Source organism: Girardinichthys multiradiatus, chromosome 4, assembly GCF_021462225.1.
Source record: "Girardinichthys multiradiatus isolate DD_20200921_A chromosome 4, DD_fGirMul_XY1, whole genome shotgun sequence".
Classification (NCBI taxonomy): domain Eukaryota; kingdom Metazoa; phylum Chordata; class Actinopteri; order Cyprinodontiformes; family Goodeidae; genus Girardinichthys; species Girardinichthys multiradiatus.
The window spans coordinates 19,346,109-19,358,852 of NC_061797.1; the positions used below are offsets into that span (position 1 = coordinate 19,346,109).

Consider the following 12,744-nt stretch of genomic DNA (forward strand, 5'->3'; position numbering starts at 1 on the left):
TGGCTGATCTTCTGAATAACTATTGAGCTCTGTGTGCATTTACTGAAATAAATCTACAAGCTGACAATGAATCATAACCAAGAAATTAGGGTAGATGAAACCCATGGTGTCACAAAAACACTTGTAACCATCTTCCTGTGGATGTCTGCTGGGTCAAAGGTCACGGATCAATGCATATTTCACTGTCACACGAATCCCCATACACCATTAGGCATAGTTAGGCTTCCAGAATCTCCGTGATGAACCATTTTCAGTGGGAGATAGGAGGAAACGAATCAATAAAGCCGTTCATCTGGCATAATTGCTGAATTTTATGTCAGCAAGAGAATCTGAGTTACTCAAGGCTCACCGATATTCTACATATAGCTGCCGCAAATTGGTCCCTCGTGCTTTAATCACACACAGTCAGTTCAAATCATTGAGTTTTTAAATCATTACATCTCATAAGACGTTGCATTTAAGACTGGAGGGATGCCTCAATGAGTGAATGGGCAGAACAATTACAGCCCAGTCCGGCTGCAGGGTTTTCTTGCAATAATCCAAAACAACAGATTAAATTAAAGTCAACTACTATAAAAGTGTTAAATGTCAAATGCAGAGATGAACAATGGTGTGTGATTCATTCCATACAGCAGAGCACTGTCTTAATTTAATTCATTGGGTGTTTATTTAATACTTATTATGTGGGACACAACAATAAGTGACGACTAATTCAATTTTGTAGGAAGACATCCTTAGGCCACTTTTCTTGTGCGTGAATGCTATTTTAGGCTCCATTTATGGTGTTAAAATTAAACATCTCGGAGTTGCTGGAAGCTTCTCGTGTTAATGGAATCCCACGTAGCGGATTGAGTGGGGAAGGGAGCAGATGAATCTGTATTCCCTGAATGTGTCTGGGCAAAAATCAATAAATGCAAGCACAGCTCCTCTCTTCTGATGGCTGTCTTTGCATGGTGGACTAATAGAAAAATAATAATTAAATTTAAATCACCAGATTAATTTGTTTTCCATCAGTCTCAGGAGAGATCCTTTTTTTCCCCCCTAGTTTCTTTAGTGGCTCATTATACTTTCTAATCAAGACAAAAAAGTGCCTCTTTTAGACAGACATGCTGTCTCCCTTCCCCCCTTCTCTTCCCTGTGGTGTGCTTTCTCGCATTGCAGTCATTGTGCTGGCACTTATTATGTTACAAATGACCGAGGTATGGCAGGCATTCTCAGTGTGCATGCAAAGAGGGCCCACCCTTCTCCGCTACTAGCGCCTTCTCCTAATGACGGTGCTCAGAGTGCCCCCCGACGCAGCCCCATGCAGCCCTCTTCCCCCACTTTCCGCCCCCATGTGCTCTCTTTAATGAAGATTCTCCAATGCAATTAAAAATCCTTGCTTCTCGCTGCTACTGTATGACAAACAGAGCCACTGTCATTCCTCATGGCCTGTCATCCCCACCACCAGAGGAGGAGGAGGAGATGGAGAAATACACCAGGGTGCCAGTGGCTAGAGACAGATAAAGAGGACTGTTGTGGGTTTTTTGTGTGTTTGAAAAAGAGCACCACCCCATCCACCATCTCAACAGGTAATAGAAGGACGGCGGAAAGAAAAATCAATGACCAACGAAACACAAAGACCAAGCTTATGAAATGGCTTTAACTGTGCACCAAAAGCTGAATTAGGGGTTCCATCTATGTCCATCCTCCCAACTTTGGCGATCATGAATGTTTTATCACTGCCACACCACAACACTACCTTTAGGTTTTTGCTTTTTTTATTAGATATAAAAAAATGAAGGATTTTCTGAGCAACAGCTCTGCAATTGTTGCAACAGCTTCAGAAAAGCGTAGCGACACTTTTGGACGATGTGACATAACAGCAGAGAGGGAGACAGGGGGGGGAAAGGCAGCCTTCATTTGTGATCATTTGTAATGATTATAAAGCATTAGCGTAAATGTGCCTGTAAAGCAACAGTCTGCCAACAATGCAAGATTTATGAGGTTACCCATAAACTAACAGTGGACAGTTTGTTAATCCACTATAATACCTGTTAAAATGAATAAACCCAGCCGCTGTGATATGACACGCAGAGAGTGAGAGAGAGAAATGCACCAGTTGGCTGGAGTTTTGTGACCCGTCCTCATCAGGGTGGGGCATATAAGAACAGTTGCCCACTCCATCTGCAAAAAAATAAAAATCTACCCCCCTTACCCTACACAGCAACAACGCCCCTCTACCCCACCCCCTTGTTGTTTTCCAGTTGAATGAAATAATCTTCCCCTGTCTGGAAACCCAGTCTGGGTCAGAGGGCCTGCGTTCAGCCTGTTGCTTATTGTGCGTTCAGAAGAGGAGGTAAAGCATACAATTAGGCACAGATGGCTGTCTTTGCCAGGCAATGTATTGATCCTATCCTGAGGAGCTGCCCCCATTTCTGGTTTTGTTTGACAAAATGCCCTTTAATTTGGAACCACTGTGAGACATTTTTATTCATATCTTGCACTCAGATAGATAGATAGATGGATAGATAGATAGATAGATAGGTAGATAATGTAATATCAAAACTAATACTTAAATACTAACTATATTAAAATTATTTGAAAAAGAAGCAAAATCCAGTTCCAAATCATATGTTTTATTTACATTATTTATAATTTGGCACATTAACAAAACATGTTTTTAAGTGCAATCGTATTTACAGTTAACAGCACACAAAAAAAGTTGTAATATTTATTCTATTTGTAGCTGTTGTCTATCTATTTGTTTACAACAGGATGGGAGTGAGATGCGCCACAAAACAACATCCATAAATAAAAGTCACCGCCACATCTCAGTCGGAACCGTGCTGCAAAATGATAATGTCGCCTTTAAAGTAATAACGGTCAATTACTGTATCCGCTTCATACTCCTCCACTACGGCCGCTGCACAAATAATAAGTTTTCTATGTGTGGCAGTAGTGAGCTGACGTCAGGTCGGTTCCTTGAAGTGGAGCTGAATAAACCTTGAGAAGAGTCTCCTTCAATCTGCTGTTAGTAACTAACACACACACTCACACACCGAGACTCAATTACTGCCCAATTCCCTTCTTTATCATTCGTCCCCGACCTCTTTCATAACCAAAAGCGACCAAGGAAGGGAAAAAAAGACACAAGAGAGGCGACAAGAAGAGCAAACCGAAGAGTTAGTTGATCTAAAGAAACCGCACGCTGGAAATAAGTAAAGTGTCGAAACTAAAAAAAGGTAGGTGTTTGTTTTTTGTTTTTATTTCCCTGACGCTGTTTTCTTCTCAGAAACAAGCGGTGAGCTCCGCTTAGAGAGCTGGCTTCGGCTCTTAATTTCTTCTTTTTGCAGCTTTTTTGGATACTTTGTCGTCTTGTTGGGTTGTAATTCATTCAGGCGGTGTGTCCGGTACTCATTACCCGGACATTCGGTTAAAGTTTTTTCCTCGTTAATCTAAAAACAAAGTGGGTTTTTTTCTCCCAGAGTGTTGACCTGATAGTGGGAATCGTCTTTGTGTCCTTTCCTTTCTTTCTCTCTCTCTCTCTCTTTGGCACCGTTCACTCCTGTTTGATAACTACCGTTATGGATGTGATTTTAAACTTTTTAAGCCTTTGTGCTGTTTTGGGGGTTTTATCAGCCGTTTAAATGAGCCGTTCGGGGGTGTTTTTAGTGCGTATTTTGAGCCGTAATCGAGAAAACGTAGAGAGAGAGAGACGGAGGAGGGTAACTGACTGGACTGCCACTGGTCCTCGCTGTCCGTCCTTTAAAAATATCCATCCACTTTAACAGTCCCTCGACGCGAAAATAACACAATTTGTGACAAATTTATAAACATCCACATCGTTTTGGGTTAAGTTCAGACGTATATTATTCATTTCTCTTTCCGGAACGGGTCGGAGTTTGAGCTTTTTTTCCGTGTTGTTGGCCAGGCTTCGCCGGGGTGCTGCTAATGGCAGTCGCTTCCTCAAACCGAGGCGTGAAGGCGAGCTAGCTGCCGCTTGGCCGAGTTGTTGAAATTTATCCCTTTGTGTATATTACAATATCCTCCATTTTTTTCGGCCCCTTCCAAAACAACAAGCCTCTCGCCATCTTGGTTGTTTTAAATTCGTCCCTCAAGCACTCCTGCCTTTCCTCCCCCCCTCTCTCTCTGCACACACAAACACTTTAGACGACTTTAGTAGGAAATGGATCCACGTTTTTTTCTTAAGTTTCACCAAAGTTTTTGACGCGTTGTAAAAAACAAAAAAAAACACCAAACAAACAAAAAAGGCGTCACATGAAGCCGCTTTAGAAATAAATTTGTAACAGCTACGTATCTCAGAGCCATCACTTTGAAGCTAGTATGAATTTAAAGAGGGGAATGTTGATTTATTAACAAAAAACTGAAGTTAGGTGTTCTGTGTTAAGATTGTAATATTTAACTAGGACAAGTGATTATTAGTGTAGTTTGACACAATTATGTCGAACATATGAATTTCTTCTATGTTTAGCTCAGTATTGTTTTTCAGTTAGATTAGCTGGCTTGTGTTTGCAGCTAAACATGAATGAATGGAGGAAGCAAGGAAGGAAGGAAGGAAGGATTGATGTTAGCCTTAATTACCAAGAATGATATTAAGTCAGAATAAAACACTTGATGCTACATAATGATTAAACTAATTTTGGTCCTTTCGTTGTAAGAAAATACATTTTTAACACCTAATTAACTGCCTAATTAGCAACTATTTTATTTTATTATTATTATTTTTTAATTGACAAGTTTTTTAATTTTATTAATTTTTTAATTGACAATTTGAGCATGTCTGCTCAGTGTAACACCCACTTTAGATGCTTTGATACTTGTTTACACATTTCTAGACATTTATTTTCCCGTCATTTTGCCTCATGCATGTGCTCAAGCCCTCCCCTAAGGTAGAGCCTCATCTCACCATCTTCCCTGTGTCCTATAAGCAGGAAAATAGGAGGAGGAGGGATAAAAACACACAGAACAAATGCTTTGAAATGGAAAATCATTTCACCTCCCACCTCTTTTGTTTGCCCGTTTATTGCTGCGAAGCCGGAGTGCAGAGGAGCAGATGTTTAGCCAAACATGAAGGCGCGGTGCCTCTGTCCTTATGGGGAATGGCTCTCCTTCCTCTCTCTGCTGCTGATGCATCGACATGACAGCTGCTTGGTTTCATGGAGCTGCTAAGAAGCCATTAGTGGTATCAGTGAATTGAAACAGAACGGCGTCTTCAACTTTTCTGTCGCCCGTGCAACTATCTATCTATTAGCACTATTTCGGGCTGATTTGCTCGAATGTTCCCGTGTTTTTTGTTTTTTTTTGACACACACTTGCGTGTAAGAGCTCAACACACAAGCCGGCGAGAAGTGCTAATATATTTGTGCAGTGTATTTTCTCATAATTAGGAGAGATTTAGCAAGAGCAAAAGTGAAAAAGGGGAACAAATCTGTCAGAGTTTGTTTGCCATGTTGGTTTGAAATGAAAGCACACTGTGCTACCTCAAGCACACTCAAATCGGAGAGAGATCCTTTCTTTGCCAGGCCAAGAAAAAAACAAAACAGTCAACTCTCTGCTGGAGTTTTCTTTTTGCTTCTCCTTCTCTCTCTAAAATTGGAAGTGTTGTTTTTGAGGAGATAAAGGGAGACTTCCGCTTGACTTGAACATTTAGGAATTAAGGATAGACATTGTTAAGCCCTATTTGCATGTCTACCAGAATCACAGCAAATGGTTGCTATTGACTAAGCTGATTAGGTGAAATTAGGTTCACAAGCTCTGTGTAGGGGTGCTGAATCTGACAGAACTTGGACACCTTTTGAGAAAGCAATCCAATATGCACACAGACTTGGATTCTCTTTAATCCTCTACTATTGAATATAAGGCTTTTTTTTTTCTAAGGAGGAACCACTAGTTTATCTTCTTTTTAAAAAGGAACTAAAGTAGGCTTTATTAGGTGTGTATGATACAGTAAAATGATAACCAGTTTGAGGCAACATTTACTGATGTACTTTACTGGCTTTCATAATATGATTATTTTGCATATAATTACATCAGATAACTATGACTGAGTTTTTCTCCTGCGGCAACATACTGTACATCATATAGTAAACCTGCCATCCATTCACGTATTACCAAGTGTAGTGAGTTACAGCTTTCAAGTCGGACTTGTTTCCGCTGTTGCTGACATTTAACAACAAACGAAATCCCTTTGTAAAGTGTATCCAAAGCCTTATCCACTGATAACAGAGAAAAGAAAAACGGGTTGTAATACCTTAAATCAGTGATCAAGCAGTGTTTGAGTGCATCTGTATCAATAACCACTGCTACAGCAAAGATAGTGCATTAAAAGTATATTACTGAATCTTTTCATATCCGTGTCATCAAAATTGCATTTGAAAATATGTCAATTTCATCCTAATTGCTCACAACTAGCTTCCCACTGATTAATAACTTTACGCTAAGGCTAAAGTACGTCTTGTATTTCTTTGTGACGTCAAGACTCATCCCAGTCTGTGGTTTAGGTGAGATTGTTAAAGGCCAAATCAATAAAGAAAGAAAAAGTTTCGTTTGCATCTATACACACATGCAAATATGCAAATATTTCTCTTGCTCTGTGAGAAAGTGTAGCCTAGAGTTGCACAAAACATCGAATCAAAATTAAAAATGTCTACATACGCTGTATTGCAAGTGCAAAAGACTGCTTGTTTGCAGCGCTCGATAGATAGGCTATAATGTTTTAGTTGCCATGCATTATTGGTGCATACTTGATTTTGGATTCTTTGAGTTTCAAGAAGGAAAAACAGCAAGAATTCCCACTGAAGTCAAAGTTCCCATTAGTCAGACAGCCTAGGGTTCAGTATCTAAGGTGGTGCTGCAGCCATATTGAATACTGACCTCAAGTCTGCTCGCATACAGAACGTTGTGAAAACTGCAGATATAAACTATTAATTAGGGATTTGTACTTCATTAAACCATGACATGTTCCTGTAGTGCTTGAATGCTTAGAATTACGAGAAATATATTATCGGATTGTAGTGCAGTAATAACAAAAAATAGCGAATCCGATTGTTTTACGACTTGTGACTAGAACTCTAGAGCTCGGAAGTCAGACGTCCAAGAAAACTGGAACGCAGCATAAATGCCTCGCTGCCATGGAGATTGATGATGAAAAAGAAGGAGGAGAGAAGAAAATGTAGACTAATGACAATGTTATCATTGCAATATGCCTAATAACACCACGTTTTGTTTTCCTGTTATCATGTCGCCCTGCTCTTCCTTTAAAAGAAAATTCATGGTCCCAGTGCATTTATGTTATATTTAGTCACTGATCAGTGAGACGTTGCAAACAATCTATCGAGGATAATAGCCATCTGGTTGCACCGCCAAATCTGTGCATGTTAGTGGTGATGCAGAGCTGTGAAATTTAGAGAGGAAGTGGAGATCTGCTCTTTGTTAACCAAATGACTCAAGAAACCCATGTTAGAGAGAGCTGGTCAGATTTCTTCATCTCTCCCCATCCGGGTGTCAAGGGTTCATACAGAAAATAGTAAGGACAAATTAATTGACATATCAAGAAAGTGATTACTGTAACAGATGCATTAGAGGTATAGATTATCCTTTTAACAGCTGATTGGTCCTTTAAGCAGAAGTAGCATTTCAGCCAATAAACTAAAAGCTTTGTAAGATTGATAATGTGTCTTACATTACAGATTGAAACGGCAGTGCTGTGCATCTGTTCTGTGCTGCCGGTTTTAGGCTTGCTTATTGATACTTGCCCACAAGGCTTTGCATTTTAATATCCTCCTAGCCAGAAAGTTAGTTGGACCTCAGACGATCTGACTAACCTTATGTCACCTTGCTATTTTGGGAACTCTGCCTGCTTGTCGAACGTCCTGATAATCATCAGTGTACACAAATAATTGCCTAAAATGCATTCTTGGTGACAGCTGTTTTCAACGCCAGCCTTTTTAAATATTGTGGCCATCTTTGACCGGCACTGTTTGTACCCATCTGTGCAATGAGAGTGTAGCTCCAGTTTGAAAGCCTAGCTAATGAGATGGGGCACATATGCCTCCTGTTGTAGGAGCAAGTAAACAATCTCCACTGTTAATTAAGACTAAACAAATCAACACTTGCTCGGTTTTCTCTGCTTTTCTGCGCGGATTACATATGGCAGATTAATTACTGAACAATAAGTGTTGGAAAGTGCAAGCAGGTCACCCTGCATTGACTTTCAGGAGACAGAAGACAGAACGGCCAAATTTGGGAGGGAAAGGCGATAAGCTGCTTCTTTGCTGTTCGTCCCGTGGGCCTCTATTTATCATTCAATGTGAGAATTTCCTTGATGAAAGTCAAGGTTGTTTGCGCATCCTCCGTCTCGTTGGGATGCCTGCTTTTCCACCAGCAAGGTGAAAAGGTTGATTTTTACCTCGTTTGGAAAGTCCTTGCTACTTTCCTATAATGAAGTCTCAAAAGGTCCTTATGATTTTTCCACTCCAGGGCTATTTTTGTTTTGTACATCGGTGCGGAGGTGAAAATACAAATGTGCTTCATGTTTCACGGAGCCATAGAACAGCGAGCGCGCCGCTCCTCATTATTCAGCATGTTTCTGTTGCATATTCATGTTTAGGTTGGCGCTCCGAGTGAGCTGAAAGCATCCATTTAACGTGGCCTTTTGTGAAACGTAACACTGACATGACGCGGCGACATTATGAAAGCATTTTCACATCACTGGTATTTTGCTTCATGAAAGACAGCCATTCATGGTCTCTCAGTGTTAAGAGAAGCAGCTGGATGAAGTAAGCTGAAACAGCAGAAACCTGGTGGGAAGGGTTTTGTTTTCTTGTGAAAAACCACACAAGATGTTTACTAGGGATTTTTTTCCCCCCTCCAACCTTAGCCATCTTATCTGGGCACAGAAACTTGATTACAGCATCGAGGGTTGAAAGAGCTGCTCTATAGTTTGACGTTTATAGTGACATTTTCAATCTATAGCAGAGGGGGCCTGTAAATATACATTTCTCCAGGATACTCTCATGCTGGCTGTGCTCAGATAGGAGAGGAAATGAATGGAAAAGAAATAGGAAGAAGGTTTTGAATGGCGGCATGGGAATGATATTGGTTTCTCTACTGGTGATCCTCTTGGGTCAGCGGGGTTCTTGATGATACTGTAGAATAGGTTGACGCAAGCCGGTGTGCTGTAAGCCTTGCCTGGCTTTAACGCATGCACGTATAAACCTTGACACACACATAGCTGTCAGAACAGAGGCATTTATGCATAGGGACAGGAAACACACACTCACACAGATACACACAAATGCACAAGATTGCACCTCGACAGCCCCCCCTGTTTATTGATCTTCAGCATTAAAAATCTGGTCACTGCTGCCACAAAGGCTTTTTATTTTAGCTGCGCTGGCAAAGCCTGCTCCAAGCTTAGCCAGAATTTAAAATATTTAACTCCTACATAACAGCCTGAAAAAGGACAAGGATAAAAGCAAACACAAGCAGTTTTAAACTGCAGTATGCATAGTTGTTCAGATCCATCATGTAAACCACGTTGAGAAAATCACATTCCAATTTTTTAGAGATCATCGCTTTGGAGCAACTCCTGTTTCCATCTGTAAAAGTTTGGGTTGGAGATGCGTTCTGTTTCTAAATTCAGCTCAACTCGCTGCTCACTAACATGGCCTTACCCTGTTTGGATCACTGCTGCTGATTTGCTGGTAGTCAGCGGATTAGTCAGGACTGTGCCTGGGACAAGCTGCTGTTTTTAGCATATTAGGGTTAAAAAGGGACACTCATGTGTTGAGAGGCAACTTGCAGTGTTTAATCCACACAAGCCCTGTAAGCAACACACCTTTACAGTAATTTCTATCTCTGTAAGTACAGTCCCTTTCACTTTCTCTGGTCTCAAAGCAATGTATCAACAATATTTCCCCTTTTCATTCTTGGGAAATTGTCAGTTTTCAGTTAGCACCAGGTGGTGAAGAGGAAATGGTCCGACCAGCTCTGTTCAAACTCCCATTTCGAAATAATTTGTCCTGAAAAGGTCAAAGCACGTATCAGTGATTTCAAAATGCTTCTGCATTGTAGTGGAAATGTGCATTGCATGAGCATTACTTATTAAACACACCAGCAGGCAGCCAAAACACAAGGCTTTCCTCATCCAGTTGAACCTGCTGCTGCTGTTGTTTTTCTCCTGTCCAGCTCTGAAAGCTTAGCCCCGCTCCGTCTGTGGCATTGTGCTGCCTTCTCTCTCCCTTTCTCTCTGTGTCTGTCTGTCCTTCTGCCTTGCTGTCTGTCTCTGTGTTGCGCTTGTGCTCGCTCTTTCTGAACGATGACACTGAGAGACAGCTGTAACGTGAGACGCCTCTCGATCCTGGCAGGGGCTTCGAAAGCTGAGGCAGAAGGGAGGGAGAAGGCCTTTATCTGAGACTGGGGGTGCTGACCTCCCCTCATTCCTCTTCTCTCTTTCTCCTCCTTTTTTCTCCCTCCCTCTGTGTCCGTTTGCATACTATATCCTCCCCCCACCAACAGAAGCCAAGACAGCACTCTTGTGAAGTGAAACAAGGAGAGAGTTTAGCTATATTGGAAATCAGATGGATGACATTGTGTGTTTTGTCCGTTTTTTTGTACCACTTTAATCCCCAGCATCTCTCCCATCGTTAGATTAAATCGGATGAACTTAAGTTGTGTTGGACATGTCTTCTTTGTGTGTGTGCATGTAGACATCTCTGGACTCTAGGCTACGGTTGCTAAATCCTGTGTGTGAACTCCCATGTGTAATCCAAACATTTAGAGCTAATTTAAGCATGCAGGCAGAAGAAGCATCCTTTAAGAAACAACAGCTCCCCTCCCTCTGCAACATCCACTCTCTGTGTGTGTGTGTGTGTGTGTGTGTATGTGTGTGCGCGCACGCATGCTATGCATGTGTGTGTGTGTGTGTGTGTGTGTGTGGATGTCTTGTTGTCGCTGGAGGGAAATGAAAGTACTCAATCACTCACCTGTCAGAGTCCTTCAAAATCCGTCCATAACACACTGGCGTGCGCGCGCACTCCCGCACACGGACACATATGTGCATACACTCTCGCCCCTGAGGGTTTGACAGGACTGGCCCTTTATTGACTCCCTTGATCAAGGAGACAGCAGATCCATTTAATAGAAGCTCCACACACACATGGGCTGAAATCAAAGTGGATTCACATCTGCTCTCCACACAGCTTCACTCCACACAGCAGAGCTGCTCATCATTTAAAAAAATGGCTGCTTTGATGTGTGTTGAACTAAATTATGTGAGCCAGTACCAATAGATGTCATAACGTTGTTCACTGCATGTAAAGCCAACAGATTCTACCCTGGCTATGCCTAAATAGCTCTGATTCGCCTTTTCACCCCATCTTGGGGTATTGCTCCGAGTGTAGTGTAATAATTTTATGATACAAGCCCAGCAGGGGTTTTAGGCATGTTCTATTGGCTCTGGCCCTTTGCTTCCCAGTTGGGTATGTTATGTGCTGAGTGTTTTGGAAGGAAGGCCACTTAGCTAAGAGACTGCTCGGAGGAGATGTGACAGCTGTGCTGGTCATGGTTACTCTGACCTTTACACATCATCATGACGGTCCATCAAGGCTGTAATGCTACGCTGAACCTGTTGTGTACTCCTGTGTTGGCCTAATTATCCTCACTGTTGGTGATATGCTCGTATATGCTACCGATACTATGGCAAACAGATACAAACAAGACCAAGTTAGCTACCTAAATCAGATTCTTGTTGCAAAGATAAGTAAGAAATGGTGGATTGCTTAATGCGGCTACAGGCTCCCCCAACCAGAAAGAGAAAAGTTATCGTCGCACCTCAAAAACATGTATACACAGAGGCAAAAGAAAGAAGCACACAATCAGGCCTGGCATTTTATATATTTTCTACCTCTCACAAATGGATCGCACTAATGCTCTGAGCTTTTCACCAGTCTCAAAGCGCTTTACTTCAGCGCGTGGTGTAACGCGTTCCCTTGAGATGGCACTAGCTCCATCAAGTCAAGGAAGAAACCATTTAGCAGAATGACAAACACATATATTCAAGCAACACGGCACCGGGAGGCTGGGAGGATTTGGATTGCACTTAGACAAACGTTTCTCACACAAGTTCTTTATTCCTCCTCTATGCTCCCCTTCTTTTGCCCTGAACATACACTTACTCGCACAGAAAAGTACTCGCACAGAGATCCCATTTTGTCAGCTTTCAGCCCCAGATCATGTAACGATAAAAGATGCTGCCCTGCAGTTAAACAGTGCCAGTAAATCACAGAGCAAAGAAAGCTGGGAGAAGCACTTATTTTTAAGCAGCACAGGAGACCACACTGGGGCTGGGGTTGGGGGGGTTGTTGGTGAGACAGATAGGGTAAGACAGAGGAAGAGAGAGCTTCTTTGTGCACTGTGTACTGGCATTGTGTGTGATGAAGAGATGAATCACTGCTATTTAGGGATTGGTTTCCTGCAACTGATTGTGTGACGACTTGGTGGCGGACAGACTGTCAAGACTTGCCTGTTTTGTTCAAGGGGCTTCAGGAAAATGTCTGCGGCCAAGTCTCCTAACTCACTCCCACAGGCACCGGTGTGCCAGAGATCAGCAGAGACAACAGAGACAAACGCTGCAGTGGTGTCGCTCCTCTAACAGGCCATCAAATATTAAAGTAAAATACATTTTAGGCTAATCTAAATATGTATATTTCTAGAGTACACTTGTTATCCATGCTCCAATAC

At 41.9% G+C, this 12,744-nt stretch overlaps 1 protein-coding gene across 1 annotated transcript in view; it reads left to right on the forward strand.

Annotated features, from left to right (window-relative positions):
• Window positions 1–2,626: 2,626 nt before the first annotated feature.
• Window positions 2,627–12,744, forward strand: part of baz2ba (bromodomain adjacent to zinc finger domain, 2Ba) — a 73,792-nt gene continuing 63,674 nt past the window's right edge. The window contains exon 1 of the mRNA XM_047362587.1: window positions 2,627–3,224. The gene's annotated coding sequence lies outside the window, so the exon portion shown is untranslated. The remainder of the gene's footprint in view (window positions 3,225–12,744) is intronic.